Source organism: Poecilia reticulata, chromosome 12 (assembly GCF_904066995.2).
Source record: "Poecilia reticulata chromosome 12, P_reticulata-male-v2, whole genome shotgun sequence".
NCBI classification, from domain to species: Eukaryota; Metazoa; Chordata; class Actinopteri; order Cyprinodontiformes; family Poeciliidae; genus Poecilia; species Poecilia reticulata.
Genome location: NC_088841.1, coordinates 14,615,640 through 14,633,493, shown reverse-complemented (window position 1 = coordinate 14,633,493; position 17,854 = coordinate 14,615,640). Strand labels below are relative to the sequence as shown.

General features: G+C 37.8%; 1 long non-coding RNA gene across 3 annotated transcripts in view; it reads left to right on the top strand.

Moving 5' to 3' along the window:
• The first annotated feature begins 8,067 nt into the window (after window positions 1-8,067).
• LOC103473797 (uncharacterized) overlaps window positions 8,068-17,854 on the top strand; it is a 102,074-nt gene continuing 92,287 nt past the window's right edge. For 2 of the 3 annotated variants that reach the window (XR_535066.2, XR_535068.2), the window contains exon 1: window positions 8,068-8,412. This is a non-coding gene — a long non-coding RNA (uncharacterized LOC103473797). The remainder of the gene's footprint in view (window positions 8,413-17,854) is intronic. The other variant, XR_535067.2, reaches the window with a different exon arrangement.

Here is a 17,854-nt window from a genome sequence, read left to right as displayed (position 1 = left end):
CTGACAAAAAAAATATACATGCATCGTTTTGGTACCGCAGCCATGCTTCAAAGTGGTGATTAAATGTTTAATTGATGTGCTGGGTTAAATTTCCTCCATGCACACATTGTTTTGCATCATGGCCAAAAAGTTAATTTAACTTTTTCAAGTGGTGTTCCTTTATTTGTCTCACAAACCTCTGAGGCCTTCCCTGAACATCTGCATCAATCAATCAATCAATCAATCAATCAATCAATCAATCAATCAATCAATCAATCAATCAATCAATCAATCAATCAATCAATCAATCAATCAATCAACCAACCAACCAACCAACCAACCAACCAACCAACCAACCAACCAATCAATCAATCAATCAATCAATCAATCAATCAATCAATCAATCAATCAATCAATCAATCAATCAATCAATCAATCAATCAATCAATCAATCACGTTTATTTGTATATCACATTTCAACATCCGGGCGGTTCAAGGTGCTTTACATAATAATAACAATTACAAAGTCATAAAAAATACATGCATTTGACTACGCAGTCAACAATCGAATGAACATCACATTTTGATGAGTACCATTACCGAAATCATGCAGATCAAATATGATGGTCAATGTTTCATTTGTTATGGTTCTAAAGCCCATCTGAACAGGTGGGTTTTTAGTGTTGATGTAAAAGAATTCGATGTTTCAGCTGTTTTGCAGCTTTCTGGAAGCTTGTTCCTGATTTGTGCTGTATAGAAGTTGAATGCCTCTTCTCCATGTTTGGTTCTAGTTCTCGGGAGCCGGCTTGTATAGAAATGAAGTCACACATTGTAGGGCTCAATTTACCAAGTAGGTTTCCTCTGAAGGGAAGTGGTTGGAACTTTGTGAAATGTTTTTGAAAAGAGTTGATCATTTTCTTCCATTTCACTATTACCAACAATGAAGTACGTAGAGGTTTATGATTGAAATGGGCCAAAATGGAGCAAAATCAGAGCAGCATAAGTACTTTTGCAAGTCGCTATATGTCGCCTGTTAAATCACTTTCCGCTGCCGCTCAAGTCTCAAGCACGTATGATTGCGTTGTCCACTTAGATCTCAAAGGGATCATAGTAGAATTGAGGGATGGCAGAAATGTGTCGCCTCTGAGTAAAAGCCTGAGTCTTCAAATGCCAAATCCGCTTGGACAACATGGGACAGGACAGGAGCAAGGGGGATCACAGAGAGAGAGAGAGAGAAAGAGCTGGGGGGGAGGGGGAGAGGATATTCGTATTCTGTACTAAAGGCTCCATGGCCCATTAATCGTTTGTTTGAGTTTCCGCCCTAGCGAGCATGTCATGTCTCCATTAGAGGGGCTTGTTGCTTCTCTGTCTGCCTCTTGGCAGCAGGGGGCTCTCACACATCTCATTTGGCTGTGCTCTGCTGTCTGGTGCCTGGCAGACTGATCTCAGTCTGTGTGTGTGAGCTCATACGCACGTTTGGGCAGCTTAGATCGGACAAATGTACATAACGGAAATTCATGTCTTAGGACTACTTGTTCTTTTGATATACACTTTATGGTATAAGGTACCAAATACAATGTGAGCTATTGCAAAAAACTTGATGAGTATTGTCGACTTTTTAACACTCAAGACTGCAGTCCATGGAATTCTCACCAATAAAAATCTATTCATAAGGAGTAACTATCAGTGTTTTGGTTTGCAAAAGCAAGCACTATACATATTTCTAAAAGTAAGATTTGTAAGAACCTTACATTTTAATGACATTTCAAGTTATTGTTTCTACTTGAAATAATGTTTTAATGGCTTAGTTTTGGGTCATTAGGATAAGCAAAAAGTTCAGCATTTATAGATGGCAAGTTTAAATGTTTTCTTGCTGTTTCTTTTTGTACGAATATTCCTTGTAAAACTCAGCAATGCAACATTCCAGCATGTCTGCCGGCTTACTTATGCTGGGCCCTCTGGTGAAGGAGCTGACCCATACTGCCTCGGCCTATCTTGATGTTAGTTTGACCATTGACCTGAGACTATGCTGTAGACATCAGCCTGCTGACCTGTCAGACGGGCCCCTTTATTCCCGTGACCCACGGAGCCTTCCCCTTTAAGCTGAAATATGGCCGCCAAGCCTACAGAAGCCAGCCAATTAGGAAGTGGAAAGAAATCAGAGTGGTACAATGAGCCGAGACTAATAGAGTCCTCTTTATCTGCCGCCTGCCCGTCTGCCTGCCTTGCCTGCCTGCTACCAAACTGCCTGCCAAGGTTCCTTTTGCCAATCTGATGACCGTATCTCTGCGTCGCTGAAAAACTCTTGGTTGGATCTGTTCCTGGAAACGGGTTTAAACTACCCACCATTAAAGCATGAACACAATCAAGCAGCTTGAACTAAACAGCTGAGTCTTGAGGGATTAAAACAGATGATGTGTAGTGCATCAAATGCACTTTGTATGCAAAACATAAAAAATGTAAAAGTTTTAAGTTTTCAATTAACATCTGAGTCTGCTTAAGTGTTATTGATATGTATTCTCGGATGCAGGGTCACTTTGCCATGGAAATGTTTTCAATTAGAAACACATTTTTGTTGGAAAACATTGGCATATGTTTGTTGAAGCAATTGTTTCTCAGATCAAACCATGTGGAAAAGAGTGTTTACTGTTGGATAAGTTTTTATTTAGAGGTAGAGACATAAGCCAGTGCTCACATTTATTATCAGAAATCTAATTCAGAAAACCTGCGCTTCGCACATGTCCACATCAAAAGTTTTTCAGTTTATTTTCCTAATACAATCGCCATCCAGGGGCCTTAAAGCAGATTATCTTTTAAAATAAAAAAGTCAGAAACATGCTCTGTAGTGTAGAGGGTGATTCTTGTTCCATCTGCCAATTTCTGTTTTGTTTTTGAGGTTGGCAAATAGATTAAAAGTCTTTTAAATATGGACTCATATAAAGTCCAGACAAAACAAACCCCCCCACTAATATGCATTTTAAATTTTCTTAAAAGCATTAATATTTAAGCTCAAAGCAATTTTAACAAGTGTAACTTACAAGTGCAGAATACCTTCCATTCAGTAAAAAAAATTCACCACACATAGACTGATATATTCCAAGCCCTTATTTATTTTTTTGTAATTTTGCTGATTGCAGAAAACCCCAAGCTAAGTGTCTCAGCAAATTTGAATTTTGTAAAGAAGCCCAAAGAGAGTCTGATGGTGTAAAACCTAATCAGCTAATTAACTCAGGAGGTTTCCAAAGCCCATAAATGCTCTCTCAGTCTTTCTGACTTGGCTACACAATCCTAGGAAAAACAAAAACTGATCAGTCACTAATCCCACCTAATTGCAAAAAACACTGGTTTGATACAGCATGCTGTATCCAAGCATATTCATAGGAAGTTAAGTGGAACAGCAACAGGAATAGCAGCCACTTGTAAAAGGATTGTCAGAGTTTCCTTCTCTGACAGGCTGATTTCATTTACCAGCTGGACTCTTCACTAAGCCACACTGCCAAAAGTATGAAAAGCACGAAAAGCATGGTTCCATGGCCATGAAGTTAATATGTTGGTCTCTTTAAGGCAAAGGAAAACAACCAGGAAGATAAAACTTTTGCTCCAAAAAGCACTAATTTAAAAGTGTAAGAGTTTAATAAATGTCTGCAGCTTTGGAAACAGTTTCAAATCAAATTTTTAGTGCTATTGGTAGTAAATGTATAATGTTGCATGCCATCTATGCATCTTGTGATCTACTCAGGAAAAGGAACTTCTGTTGTTCTCTACTCCGAAACCTTCTTTTTAAACGCAGCAAACTTCCTGATGTCACGCTATCTTTCATGCTTTGTTACTTTTATTTGTACACGACAAACTCTAGCAAGTGTTTGCATTCTTAAGCAATTCAGGGATGCAGAAGCAAAGAGCAAAGCCAAGACAACTCTTGTTTCAGTTTAGAAAACAAGGAAAGCCATCTCATGGGGTGCGTCTTTAAATGATTTGCTGCACATTTGAATTTCTTGTTCAGCACTGAAGCACTCTTTTTTTTTCTGAATCCCAAAGGAGAATGGAAGAGTGCCACTAAAGGCAGCGAATAAACTAGGGGTAAAATCAATAGCTCAGTAGAGTGGAACTATTGTAAAACGTTAGCAGCAATTTCTCACCTTGTTTTCCTGAAACCCAGCTAATGCCCACCTTTGCTCTGGTCTGTGCTGGACTGATCTGTCCCTTGTATCTGGTCATGCTTGTTACTTTTTGGACCTTTCACAAAGTCAGCTGCAAAAATAAAACCTTAGTTGTGCATCAAAGCCATTCTTATTCTAGTGTTTACTGTAAATGCAAAACTGTCACTGCACAAAACAGAAGAAAAACTAAATTTGTTGGAGAAGTAAAAATTTAGATGTGTTCAAATATTTTCCTCCGCTGCCACCAATATAATTTACTTGTCCTTAGATTGCATGTATGCATAAAGAAGATAACATATCAATACATATAAAATATTAATTGAAATTTTGCTGGAGATGAAGATCACACCTTGATCCAAACCTCAGATTTGAGTCTAAATCTATTCAAATCTTTCTCATATCAAGAGACAAAAGCAATGATCACTTTCACGTTAGAAACACTTGTCCTGCTGTTGCCCTTATGTTTCCTAAGATGCATCACATGTAAGTGGCCACATACACATACATCCATCAGTATGAGTGTATTTCAGACGTCAGATAAAAGTGTCACACTGATGAGAAGCAGCCTTGGTTATTTTTACCTCAGGATCCACTTCTCTCCATTGACTAAGATAATAAAGATGGACTCAAGCAAAGATTACCAGAAAAAGCTGCAGGTCTCCTACATTTTTAATGGCCTTCAATGAGCAAAAGGTATTTTGGTAAGCACTTGCTAAGTGTGATGGTTTGTACACAGATTTCTCTGCTATAAGGCACAAACAGCACTTTGCACCATTTTTTTTAAACTTATCCTTTTACGTGACTATTGTCCAATTAAGGTTATGTCGCAAATGTTAGTTAGTTTGTGCTCTAAGGAATTTAGAAGAAAACCCTTCATTAAAAAACTAGACCTCTTTGCATTCTGTATATTATTGCTAAGTGTAATTATAACTATCAATGCCTGTTTGCATAAACAAAAAACTCATAATAACCATAAATTAAATGGTGGCATGTGAGAGGTTTTCGTAGGTGTTTGTGTGTATACTGGTAACTTGAAAATAAACGTACAGGAAGTAGTTTATTTTGAAAAATATTATCCAAGTGGTTGCATCAAGCATGAATGCAAAACAATAGCGTAAATATCTCAGCAACCCTTGAAGGACAGGACGATGATTATATCGATTTGCGTGGTATGATTAAGCACAATCATGGTCAAAAGAAAGATCTCTCTCTTTAGTTTCAAGAGGTTTATATGTTTTGATCTTCTGTGTGGCTTGTGGTGTGCTCAGTTAAAAACCCAACTGTATTACTGTGTAAAACTATGGAGTATAATCTGTTGTTCATGTGGGATTTACAGCAAGATAATGTTCCAAAATGTATGGCCAGATGAATACAAAAATGGTTTATCAGACACAAAATGCACCTCCTTCCTATGCCATCGCAGCAGGACCGGGTTCCCTAAACACAAATATTTTGACATGACAAGATTTATGATTTATTATGAAAGTCAAATATTATTTTAGTTTAACAGACTTTACAACACTGCACTAGCTATGGAGATGATGCCATTTGATTTAAAAAAACAACTATAAATAGGAAAAATAAATAGAGCTTTCTTAGCCCTTTTATTGTGGCAGATCTTGAACTCTCCACTCCATTCTCCTACTCTGCACATTCTCACAGCTTTTTCCTTTGTTGGAGTGGCCCATGTTTCAGCACCTCAACTCAACAACAGATTTAACAGCAAGATGGAGGGCCAGGAGGGAAAGTGGGTCTTGAAGGAGCGCACCGCTTAACCTTGACCTTGGGACTGCATTTCTCTAAATGTGTGTATGTCCAGCTACAGCTGCTCTGCTCACCACTTCAGAGAATGTTTACATTTGAGGAGAGGTCTTTATCTCCCACAGGCCTAAGATCCCTATGTGTGAGTTTACACAGTTAGGACACACACACACACACACACACACACACACACACACACACACACACACACACACACACACACACACACACACACACACACACACACACGCACTCACACAACATGACTCAGAGCAATAGTCCCATACAATGAGTTAGGGCTGAGTGCTGTCACATACCCACCCATCAAGCTACAATGTGGGTTTGTTGTTTCAAACACTATAGAAGCATCTCAAATAAGACAGAATGAAATAAAAGATTAAGCACACCAAAAATTAAAGTTATGGATATTTTAGATGTGATAAAATTTGCTGGGATTATTTATCTTGGTGAGAATATCTTTTGTGCACACGCACAGCATAATTGGTATAGAAAAATAAAGTTAAAGGAACAGTTCTGAAAGGCTGATGATGCTCCTTGCAAACAGCAATATTTAGAAATTGCCTCTAAATGGAAGATGGTTTTCATTGACTTTTTTTTAGGTTGACTCAACAACACTGGCAAACAGGTGGGACTTTTATTGCTGCATCAGTCGTGTGTGAATGAAGAAGAAGCAAATACTACAAATGGAAGGCATGATTTTAATTTTATTTATTTACCTTACGTGTCATGTATAGTCTTTCACGGTCTATTGGTTTCTGAGCATTATTCTGATCTGTCAAGTAACCAGACATGACTGATTCATTTTAAGTGAGTTGTTTTTATTTCACTTTTACAATGAAAAACAATGTGAAAATAGCTTGAAAACTCTTTATCCTAGCAGATGTCTGCCTGTTGTCCCATCAGTGTGGGTAGCTATTTATTGTCTTCCAGACACGTCCATCTTGATAGGATGTTCTGCTAAGATATGGATCCACAGGGTGTCTTCCATGCTGTTCCTGTTTGCTGTCAAGTGTTAGTGTGAGAGAGCCAACTCTCCACCAGTGCTCCCAACATGCACATGATATCTACACAATGGGAGGTGTTTCAAACAGTAATGTGCCTTGTTCAAATAGCACCAATTCTCAACAAATGTCATCTCATCTTTGATTTAGATTTGATGATGAAATTTGGGGTGCCTTTTGCCAAAAGCTGCATTTTAAATAAAGTTACCTTGCCTTGCTTTAAGTCCACATTTAATACAGCACAGTCAAATTCAGTTAATCAAATACAAATTGGTTGACTCCATTGAGCAATTGACTTTGCAGCAATACCTCCTTCCGAGTAAAGATGTGCCAACAGTATTCTGTATAAAAAATGGGATTCTGCAGGAATAAAAATAATACCACATCCTAAAAAGACTCATGATTACAAAACTGTTAGTTATCTTGGCACTTTTTACCTTAGGACATTATCTCACAGAACAAATATTTATCTCGCTGATGTTTGTTATTCAAGTGTGAGACAGAAAAGAGACCACCAATATGCATTTGTTCTCACGGATATATTTACAATATTTACAAATCTGGGACTCTTTTTCACACACACACACACACGCACACACACGCACACACACATACACACACACACACACACACACACACGCACCCCCCCCCCACACACACACCCACACACACACACACACGCACACACACGCACCCACACACACACACACACACATGCAAAGATAGAAAGTTGTAACAAAAGCCAAGCAACCTGTCAGTGATAAGATAAAAACACAGCAGTTAATTCTCAGACAAAAATCAACTTAGCTAATTGTGAGTTGTCATCTTTTCCCTGCATTTTACCTTTACACTTAGTTTGATAGCGGTAGTCTTCCCCACACTAAAAACAAGGGTTGTAATGGTACAGATGTACAGATTTGTTTTAAGCAGTACACAAGTACACGATTGAATGTTTAAGTCATTAAGGGTTATTAACCCATAGATCATATACTGGTTTTGGCTTAGAAACAATTTGTGATGTAGCTGTTCTTTGTCTGATGCTCAAATATCCTGCAGAAGCAAATGCATCACAGTGGAAAGGCGGAACAACGCCTTGATTAGGCTGATGAGCTTCACCTGTGGGCGTGTCCTACAAAACAAGGACAGCGAATTGAAGAAACCATGTAGAGAAAAATAAAGAAACATTTAATTTAATATATAAACTACAGGAAGATTCAGAAAGTAAAAATATTCAAATTTTAATTAGTTTTTTATTTATTATGAAAACAAAATTGATTTACAAAATATAATAATACATCTAAAAAAATAAGACCACCAGTAGGTGGGGGTAATACATACTTCACATTTCTTGCCAACTGCCGATAAAATAATCAAGAAGAAGAAAAGGTTTTACCCATAAAAATGGAACAGAACACCTTGGACTGGGCTGAGCTGCTGGGACAACCAGATGAAAAGCTGATTTCCGGAGGGCCGAGCCAAAGGAGGTCCAGGTAAGCTAACCATGCCATTGTGTTCTCATGCCTCTCACACAGAAGAAGTTGGGCTAAGTGTAATGTTTAAGTCTATTGTTGTTTTTCTGCTCTTATTGGCCCTTAACACATTGTAAAATAGTTATTAGCTTATTTGGTAAATTATTAAGAGCATTCTCAACCAGACAAATATGTTTTTACATGAGTTTCAGCTAAATTAACCAACTCTGATTGGATTAGTATTAGAAAAGCTGATTATTCAGATTTACAGGTAAGTCTTGGCATCTTGTTGTTTTCAGTAAGTTTGTGCCGTTTTATCAGCATCATTCAATTTGCATTTAAATACAAGGGGACAGTTCAAGTTCACATACTCCAGAGTTATTTCACAATCAAGCCTGTTTTTATTCAAACCAGCTGGAAATTGATTCCAGGACAACTACATAGCAGACTACAGCCTCAGGTGCTAAACAAGTGAATCACCCAACGCCCCTGAACAAAAATATTGATTTATTTATTTTTTGCAAATGTAACAACTCCTTCAGATTTCTGGCAATACTCCTAAGTATGAACTGTGGAAAAACCTTCTCTAAGTCAATGCAATGAAAATAAGAGATGTCATTTTTTGAAGAATGTGGATGGATGGATAAATCTGTTAGAAATAGTGTAGCGTAAGTGCAACTTGCAGTCAGTCTGCCATAAAACATCAGAAGAAGAATATTTATGTGGGGAGTCGAGGTGCAACTACAAGTTTTGCTGCGACACTTTAATGGGGTGGACACAAAATGAAACGATTGAACATGGTTCAACGACACTTGCTGTTGTTCTTTTGTTGCACAATGTTGTTCAAGAGGCCAAGAACAGTGAGAATGAAATGAACTCAAGCTGTTTCTCACAATTTCCCCTACATTTTCAACACTTTAGCTCTATGATTGCTACGTAACTTTCACTGACCCATAACAAACTGTAAACAAATAGCAAATGCTCTCTTGTTTACATTCCTCCTGGTATTGCATTGAATATCTAAAGTTTTTGTTCCATTTAACTTTTTTTCCATGTCCTTCATTCAACTGACTAACCCAGAACCCTGAAGATGTGAAGTAAAAAGCGGAAAAAGAAATAACCCCCCTTCCTCCCCCACAAACATAAACCAGTATGGATCCAAAGAAAATCAACTGGTGAGATATTGAGTGTTTTTCCTCCTCGAGGGCACGCCTCGATCAAGGTGATTCATCGCAAAGGGCCAGTACTAACTGTGCGGGACGCGACGGAGGTCCATCTCAGACGATGGTTTTATTGATGGCATCAAGTCACACGTTGGCCTCTGTGGAGGTGCTACGCTGGCTGCTTCACCATGGTGCCTGGACACAGAAACCAATGGAGTAAAAGCTGAAGGAGGGGGAGGTGGGAGCATACCGGCTCACAGAAAGGCCAGTGTTTTTCCAAAAACAACATGCAGACACCTGCATTTAGGGAGATCGATACCTTGCGACAAGCAGCAGAGAGGGCCTTCGGAGAATAGCCTTTATTGATTTATGGCTGGTGTTAATAGAAAGGCAGTTGTTTCTGGTATTTTTCACTGAAGTTGGCTCTTGTTTGTGTTTCGAAGACAAATTGTAGCAATCCAATAAGTGGTCATAACCTTTTCTGTCGCACTATAATCTATATACAAGGTGACGTATCACAGTTTTCTTCTTTCAGTAATGCTAAAATGGGTAAAAAAAATATGCTTAGGCAATTCAAAGCATAAACTATTGCAATCTAAAACCTTTGAGAACATGCTTACATGTAATTAAGACAATTGCTTTGTATTTTTATATATTTATATATTTTTTGAGGCTATAACATGCATGACAAGTCAGCTTGCTGTCCCAAAATGTGATGGCCCCATACTGCTGCTTCTAGACATATTGACCTGCTGTGATGGCACACTGTCTCTGAAGGCAGAGAGGGGTCAGGAGGAGCTGTTCCCTCACTACCCCGAGGTTCAGTTATCCGATGGACTAGGTTATCGATCCCCCCAGCAGTTACAGTGCTCCCTGCTGAGTATTCCTATACTGTAGAAGAGCAGTGATAGTCACAGGCTTCCCACTGGTCATATGTACTGTACAGTGAGGTATAACTACCAGGGTGTCCTGCACGCTTGTCGCAGTGATGCTCAGTCGACATTTTAATATGATCATATTTGTTTCCAGCTGTCAATAGATTATGTGTGATCAGTGATCAGACATCTTTGTTTAGCCAAGGCCTTCCAGAAACTCCAGTTTTTTTTTTTTTTTTTGCATAAGTCTTCCTTAGATTTAATCTATGACATTCTCTTCTAAACAATGTTTTGTTTGTCTTAAAGGTAGTGTAGATTACACGTTAGATCTTGTGGCCTAAGGTTGGGCTAGGACCACACCTCTAAGCCAAAGCCATTTTCTGAAAGAATCAAAAACATGACTAAAGATAGTCGGCTGAAGGACATCTTCATGGAAAGTGTGTGCCAAACGTTAGAGCCATGTGTTGAAGTGGCAACGTATAGATGCAATCTAGGAGGCTATAGGAGACAGTCTGTATTGACATGGAAATTTTACTATCTTCTATGATTCTCCCCAGACATGTTTGAAATAAACTCCTCCTTTGGTCCAATAAGCCTGTCCTCACTTTTCTCTGGAACATTTTTACATTGGCAATTTCAAAGCTGACCAAACTTCCATTAATACACTTCAGTACTGCTGCAATGCCTTGCAAAAAGTATTCATATTGTTTGAACTCAATCACATTTTGTCAGATTACAACCACAAGCTTCAGTGTTTTCAATTTGGATTTCATATGATGGTGCAACACAAAATATTTCATCAATGAAAGATGGAAGGAAAATTATGCAAACTAGAATTTTAATGTGTGGGATCCGTTAGTATTCAGGTTACCTCAGTCAATACCTGAATACCTACCATGTAGAATCGTAACTGCAAGAAAAGCAACATTTTGTCCTTATGTCTACCAGTTTTGCACATTTGGAGACTGACATTTTTGCAAATTTTTATTTGCAAGCTAGCTCATGGTTAGAATCAATTCTCAATTGAATTTAGGTCTGTAGCATCAGTTTTGTGCCTTTTAAATTGTGTTTTGCACTCAATTTAAAAAATGTCAACTTTATGTTTTATCTCATCTGACCACAATACCTTCACACATGTACTGTGTCCCCTGCTGAGCTGGAAACTGGGCTCCATGTGGCCTTCTCTCAACAGTGGCATCCCCCCCCACCCCTTCTTTTTTTTCTTAATACCTGTATTTGTGAAGTGTATCACTAATGGTCATCCTGTCAATAGATTTTTGCATCTTAGCAGTGCATTTCTGCAGAGTTGCAATGGACCTCCTTGACAGGACAGGACTGACGTCAAGCTTTGGTATGCTTGTGGTTTTTCCATGTCTTAATATCAGGTAATAATAATAATCTTTATCATCTCCTACTTTGTGCTTGTCTACATAAAATCCCAGCACTGGAGTTATTATTATAACATGAAAAATTTAATATATAAAGGTTATGAATACCTTTGCAAAGCACAGTAGTACTCTACTTTTAGTCAGAAAAGATTAGAAAAGAACTGGGAGCTGATTAGCTGGTTAGCAGTGGTAAGAGAATTATAATTTATAGTCCTGACCGAGAAGTTGAAATTCTTGTCATGGCAAAGCTGATACAAATGCTTGAATTAATGCAGAAGGTTATGACCAAGATTTTGAAGAATGGGATTGTCTAAATTTGTTCCACATGCAGGAACTTTAAGACTTTTCTTCCTGCCTTCCTGCAGCCTGTACCTGAAATTCCCACAGACAGGAGCAAGAACAAAAAAAAAGACTGGTGTCTTATCAGGTCCACTGATGAGATAACTGGAGGTCATTTTTCAGAGACCTAGCTTTCATACTACAGCAGACCCAATGGCAGGGTTGAAACGTTTTCATTAGTAGCCACATCATGTAAACTATATTCGACGGCTTTACAGTGGAAATGCTATAATTCCCCCGAGTCTTGGTTAGCTTTTGTGCAGAACTCAAGCTGAAACAATTGTATTTTTAGATGACATTGAGTCCTTTGACACAGATGTGAATACATTGTTAAAATTAAATCCTGATTAGTGCGGGCTGTGATTAAAGAACTTCAACCAAGATGTCATTTTATCTTTGAGAAACTGTTTTCAATAAACCAAGAGGGATGATTGCTTTGGATAAGTATTTCTCTCAAGTGTCCTGGCCTTTGGGATAAAAATTGCTGGAAGTCATAAATTTACATGTCACAAAAAAATCCCCACAACTTACAGTAACATAATCTGGTACCGATTCATGTTGGGTTTCTAAACACGACTATTTATCTACATGTTCTGTAACTTTGTGGTTCATTAGGATTCTTGCCTTCTCTTTCTCATGCTATGGTCTAAGCCATACAGTCGGTTTATTTTCGATTTTTAATTTTCATCCACGAGTGGCACATTGTTAAAAAACATAGCCATAGCTATAAACATCTTCCCAACACTTTTATAAGGGGAAGTTTAAAAATAATGGTATTTTATTGCCAAAATAAAGCTCTGAAGTTACTGTTTGTCAACTTTTAGTACAAAACTCTATGTAGTCCTTTGTGTAATAGCACCAAATTTTTTTTAAGAGGAAATTGTGGGATGTTTGAAGAAAAACTTGATAATGAGATTTGCACTGCTGTGAAAACTATATGAGGTGTATTTGAGGAAGAAAACAAACATTTATAGTTGTTTATGTACAATATGGAAACTGCTCATGGAAATGTTTCTTTTTTTCTCCCCTGAGGACAGAAAAATAATGAAGAAAGAAATATTTGCTCTGAAATGTGCATCTAGACAATAGGAAAATGCTAAAAACCTTCTGGAGAACAAAATATAAAAAGATTGGGTTATTTAGGCAAAATGAAAAAAGGTAAAATGGAAAAGAACTGTTGGATGATACTTTTTAGCCACAGCAATTATTTACGTAAATACTGAAGCTTCACACATACTTGATTCTAATCGCATTATCCTATAAGTTGGACTCAAACAGGAAAGATTAAAACAATAGACACCATTTTAGAACAAGATTTATATACTTTGAGTCAGACTTATTCAACCACTGGACAGTTTTCATTTAACATTGCTATGTAGCTTAGGAAAACTTGTGTGTATATATAAGGAATAATACATTCTACTAGTCTGTGCGATCTCTTTTGTCCCCTGAATAATTTCAATTAAGCAAAAATCAAAACGTGTCCACAGGAGCTATAACCAGAAGATCAGGTAAAGGTCTTTTTATTAAGCATTCTTTGAAGGGAGGCTCATGCTTGCAATGCTTTACCCACAGAATTAAGAAAAAACTACATCTTGGAGGCCGTTCTCTAAATTCATAAAACATTGGTTGTTAACCAAACAAATCTGTCATCACATGTAGTTTAGTGATTGCTGCATATTTTACTCTTCACATTTTTGTCCATTATTTTGTAATCTAACAATATAAAGTTTTGTCTTGTTTTCATACCATTACTTCCCAGAGACTGCAGATGGAAATTAAGCTACGGTTAAATTAGGCACATGGGAATAAATGCTCACGTTGATTGATGTGTGCTATGTTTTTTAAATTATTGCAAAAGATCTCAGCCAACTCAGAAATAGTTTCGCAGTACACCCTGGTGGTTCCTTCCTGGTGTCTAAAACTGCACAGAGAGCATTTTTACTTCGTACGTTAACATGAACACAGCTCGCTGGGTTCTGCTCCGCTCTGTGAGACATGGCGGTTCTCACCCTTTCAACACTGCCCCATCCCTGTCTGCCTCCCCTCCGAGGACGCTCAGTGGCCTCCCGTTCTCCTCCCACTCTTCCCTCAGGATTCTGGCCAGAAATGGTGCTGAAAGACTGAATGGTCTGCTCTCCCATGTCAGGCCTTTTTTTTTTTTTTTTTTTTTTGCTGTTGTCATGGCTGGAGGTGAAAGCGGCTGCCGTGCGCAGATACATATTTCACATCACCGTGACGCATGTCTTTGTTGATATGCTGGACATCTTTACATGAACCAGAAAATGTGTTATCTGATGAAAGACTCTGCTAGCTCCATACTGACCAGCACAGGCGCAAGAAGCCTCAGGCCAGGTATAAACATCACCCCTGGGAAAGTGCCGGTAAAAGTGTGTTATACTTTATTTTAGTCTTCCGGCTAAAACAATATTAGCATTTGGCCTCTTAAGTCGATTTCCCAGATGAACTGCTGATTGAAGCCCACATTCTCGTATCTTTTTTTTGTAGCATATACTGATTTTTCTAGACATAATATCTTAGCAGGCTGTCCATGTCACTAATGAAAGACAAAGATGCAAAAGTTTGACTTTTCAAGCAGATGTTTGCGACTTCTGCACAAGATGGATTTGTTTCTCTGAGAACCCTCTTTGTGCAAGGCGCTCATCCATCTGTGGTGATCTGTGTTTCAGTACATCTTAATAAAGATACCGTCCTCCCTCGGTTTCTACCCTGAGGAATGCTCTTGTTCTTGCTCTTTTCTCCTTTGTCATATGGTGCAGCCAGACTGTGATTTGTTTAGGTTTAAGCTTTAAGGTTGGCTGAGGCCATGACTCATCATTACTCTGAGATGGCTTGTTTTCAATTTGCTTTCAATGAAAGTAAAAAAAAATAAAGGATTGAGTCACCAGATATGACTTAAAACACTGGTTTATTTGTAAACATTTTATTTCTCCATTTGTGGATAAAAGGCTTTATTTTATTTTTTTTATGTTCCATCAGGTCTGGAATGGCAAAATATATACACTCATAATCCAAATAAATGGAATGTTTCATTCATTACCCAGGCTTTTTTGGTCATTAAACGTTAATTTGTTTTCTTTCTGACATATCACCAGACGGTCCACCGCTGACCATGATAACTGAAGCAGTGGCCAAAGGTTCCAGCTCCTCCCTTTGAAAGGCTGACCCGTTCTTAAAATGTTTAAAGAGCCTGTTGCATCATCGGTTCTCGCCCACACATGCATGTTTGGGTGAATCTTGGGGGGGATTGTAGGGGGGGCGGGTTGCCATGCATCATGTGTTTAAGCAGTGGATGGCTGTACAGGGTTAATGACTGGACCTCTCTGTGGGCTGTACTGGCTCTCAAAGAGAGGATAAGGCTGGCGGTGTGGGGGCATCTGCAGAGCAGGGGTCACATCACTCACATCAAAGCAGGCAGGGAGTCTGGGTCATCGTGTTTGGCCATGGGGCGGTGGAGAGAGCGGGGGGCGCAAGGAGGGATTGGGGGCAGGATCACAGGGAGGATCAGAGATGAAGAGGCAGAGACAGAGAAATAGAAGTGTAAAAACAAAGGAATGGGGAGGATAACATGGCGAGATGGCACAAAATTGAGCTATTTTCAAGGTTCATGTAAACATTTCAACTTCATGTGTGACCTTTTGTTCAATTCTTCATGTCTAAGGCCTTCTGTATTCTTAACATGTCTGTACTATTCCAGTGTGATGTTTAAAGACACTATATCATGATGTATTTGTTTTTTCCATTAACAAGTTTCACACAGTAAGATTATGAAGAATGGATTTTCTCAACAGAATCTGGCAAAATAAAAATGTTTTTCTGAAAAGCATGTTAAGGGAGGAAAAAGAAGGTTAATTTTGCTTTGTTTGGGACAATGACATCACAAGAGGCTTGAGAATTTTAATGATCAGCTGGTGTTGAGGATAGATTTCTGCAGCATTTGAGCTGGTTAAGTCTTGTGAGCTGGAGCTAGTGTTTGACTCCAGTGACCCTTGCATCATGATACATACTGTCTGGTTTCCATGCATACTTACAATTCTTAAAGTACATGCATGCTTGTCGCACATTAAATATTCATTCAGTTGCTGGCCTTTTTTTAGGCCCTAAAAGGTCACCTTACATGGTTGCACTGCAGTTGGTTCTTTCCATTCTTCCATCAACTCTGACCAGCTTTCCTGTCATTGCTGAAGGAAGCATCCCCAAACAGCCAGCACCATGTTTCATGGTTGGGGTGATGTGTTTGGCTTAAATATGAGCCAAAAAGTTACATTTTGGGCTCATGTGACTAGTTTTTTTTTTTTTTTTAATAGTTTTGATTAAGTTGATTTATAAGGGTTATTATCACAGCAGATCAAATCAAAAATAATTATGTGACACTCTTGTTATCATTTATGGGACCACCATAACCACATTTCCTTACATTAATATAAAGGTAGATTCTAGAAAATAACTCATTGGACATCTCCAAACAAATAGTCAATATGAGATGTACTAGGTGACTCAATGCCTGTGTATAACTGCTGACATCAAATTTACATATTAGGCTAAAGGCTAAACATATCTAGCTTATTGTCCAAATTTGTTGGAAATATTTAATTTGTAGTATAAAGAAAGTGATTTCTTAATTCTTCAATAAAATGCTGAGTATCACTCAATAGGTTTCCCCTTTCAATAAAACAACTACAATAGAGTCAAAAGAACTTCTCCGAAATGCTTTAAATTTTTACATTTATTGCAGGTATTTTGCTATTTACATGCTTATTTACAAAGTTAGGCATGTTCTCATTTGTTCAGTCTTGGATACTTCTTGACAGCTGTATAATAATTTCTTATATAAGTATGATTAGAAAATCCTGTACAATCATAAAAAGTGGACTATAAAAAAAAATAAACTGGGCCTCTTTAAACCTGGCAAAGAAGGCAGATTTGTGGAGTTAAAAAAATAAATACTATTGACAAAAAATGCTATTAACTACAAGCACTTGAGATTTAGCCTTTCCCCACATTAAAAAAAAAACAAAACAAACAACAAAAAAACTCTCGAACATGCTCATCACAAATATGAAGCAGATTTTTGCTCCATGTTAAGTTCAGGTTAAAATTCAATTTTTTATCTTTGTCTGAAGGGAATTTTCTGATGTTGGATGTGAAATATTTCAAAAAACACAATTGCCTGGTACAACATGGGCCTGTATAAACATACAATATTCAGTCACAGAATCAGAAAGCTTAATGTTGTCCACACTATGTTGTTGTTGGCCATCACATACAAAGAGGAAAATAAATGCTAATTTAAACGTATGTGTAGCTACTGGCATTTGATTTAAAATATTTCAACAATATTGTGTCCTGAAATCAAAGCAAATAGTTTTTTCTCTTTTTAAATCCTTCTTAATGGAAAGCTCTAAGGAACTAAGCTGCTTTTGAACTAAAGCTTATAATATATATATTTTAAATTCGATATGATTCATCCTCGTAAAATTGAATTTGAATCCAAATGGGATTCTAAAACTTTTTTCTATTCTTCTTAAATTTGGGGTACTCCAACTAAAGTGGTATTTTTCTAGTGTTTCCAGTCATCCATTTCCAAATGCAATGTGAGCAGGTTACGAAGAGTTATTTCTTTAGGATGCACAATATTTAAATTTTCTTTGCAAGTGTTATGGAATCTGAAATTAAA